This window comes from Bidens hawaiensis, unplaced genomic scaffold (genome assembly GCF_021521415.1).
Source record: "Bidens hawaiensis isolate Kalapana, Puna unplaced genomic scaffold, B.hawaiensis_p1.1 tig00419441_1, whole genome shotgun sequence".
Lineage (NCBI taxonomy): Eukaryota > Viridiplantae > Streptophyta > Magnoliopsida > Asterales > Asteraceae > Bidens > Bidens hawaiensis.
In genome coordinates, this window is record NW_027504862.1 from 277640 (window position 1) to 280000 (window position 2361).

The window sequence follows — 2361 nt, forward strand, 5'->3', positions numbered from 1 at the left end:
TACACAAATACTCGAAACTACTAAGGTATCCTTACCTTACTTTTGTTTAATTTTATTTATACACATAAACACACTTTATAGTACTCCAAGGTATCATTGTCTTAATACGCAAAAACGTTAGTTTTTATTGTGTTTTATGGATCACGAGCTTAACTTGGATCCCGTTGTTTCAAATCTCCTTAAAGATCGTCTCATATGAGATGACCACTTTAAGTAGTCGAATGCGAGCGTTACGCCCGCCATCCTAATTTTCGGTGTTAAGACAATAGAACTACGGTGATTTCGTGGACTAGTGTTTTGACATGACGCTGTATTCTGATTTATTATTTTTGCTACAATCGTTATTTGAGTCGAAGACATGAAAAAGACGCGGTGGTACGTGCACACGTTTAGACTCCAACATGGTATTTTTGTAATAAAGGTTTTTAGTGTCGGAATATCAAGTCATGGTGGTTCATGCACGATTTTTCCGCCTTTAAATCTTAAAACATTATTATTACATTTCGAGAATTTAAACCATTTTCCCTTTATTTTGTTATAAATCCTTATCACAAGCTTACATTTATAAATGTTATAATTTTTTTATTTATTGTTAATAATTTTTTTATATCTCGATTTTATATGGTAAAGTTTTACACCAATTTTCTCATTTTGATTTCACAATGATTTTATTAAAAGTTTCGTTCATTATGATCTCTTTGATATAAGTTAAAAATATATGTTTGTATATATATAGCTAGTTCGATCTATTCATAATGATTTTTTAATATGCTATTTATTTTCATTAAGTTTATTTACATGCAAAATCTTTATTATATAAATTTCATCATATTAAGAAAGTTTTATAATAAATTTCACCTTAAATTTTCAAGTAAATTTTCCTATTGTATAAACTTTAAATTGTCTTTAAAGTCCTTGTATAAAAATTTTATAAAATTTTATTTTTATAACTATTCTGTTAATTTTGGACGATCACTTCATAATTTAAATTATTTAAACTTCTCACGACATTTTTAATTATACTACGTTATATAATACACGTGGTAAAAAAAATTCGCTACCCAAATTTATTTTCATAACAACTTTCATCATGCAATATTTGGTTAGTTATAAATTTTCGCAAATAAAAATTTAAATCATACGATTTTCCGCGTTTTAAAATTTTTATGATAGTTTTGTCATGATCTTCCAAGAAAGTCACAAACTTATAGCTTGTAATCTTCTTGGAACTCTCATGCAAAACTTTATAGAAATTTTACTTTAAAGACAAAAATAGTTTGCTCGGGATATTTCGATTTACAATGCCGGTCATTTTAACTTACCATAATATTTTTGTTACACCATATTAAATAACGAACTTAGTAAAAGAAAATTTTTATTTCGCAACTTTGTATTCACAAAAACGACATTCATCATTTAATATTGAGACCTCATAACCAATTTTGACATTCAATTTACGTATTTTAAATTCCTCATAAGTAAAAAAAAAATTGTGCGGTTCACAAGCTCGGATCTCAAAAAAAATTCTAATTATATAATATATATATATATTAACTTGTAATTTTAGTTATCAAAATTTTCATGGACATTTCAAACATTATTTATAAATTATGATATTTTCAATTTAATACCTACTATTAGTCAAAATTACCCTAAACACAACCACAAGTTCCCAAACACCCGTATCCCATCTCAAACTACCGTCTCAAATCAAACCATCCTTACACTTCAAAAGTTTTCCCGCGCACTCAAATCTTTCCTCAATATTGAAAAAATATTGAAAAAATATGCACCAACATATATATACATGCATCTTTGCAATCAAAGAATATTGAAAAAATAAATAAAATAAAGTGTCTTCCTCTTTTCGCAAAAGCCATTGATTTCTTATGTTATTATGTTATAGGAATATCCAACTATCTCACGAAAAGAGTCCTTTTCTTTTGCTATATATAGAATAGAAAGATCTTTATATTTATCTAACTCATCTCATTATTCTTAATACTTCAGTAAATTTGGCTTTATCTTTATTTAGAATTTAGTTCATTTTTAGTTTAGTTTTATTCTGTAAAATGAAATTTCATCAATAAGAATTAATAATTAAATAGAAATAAGAAGAAGGAGTCTTTATGTCGCGTTACCGAGGTCCTCGTTTAAAAAAAATACGTCGCCTGGGGGCTTTACCGGGGCTAACTAATAAAAGGCCCAGAGCTGGAAGTGATCTTAGAAACCAATCGCGTTCCGGGAAAAAATCTCAATATCGTATTCGCCTAGAAGAAAAACAAAAATTGCGTTTTCATTATGGTCTTACAGAACGACAATTACTTAAATACGTTCGTATCGCCGGAAAGGCAAAGGGGT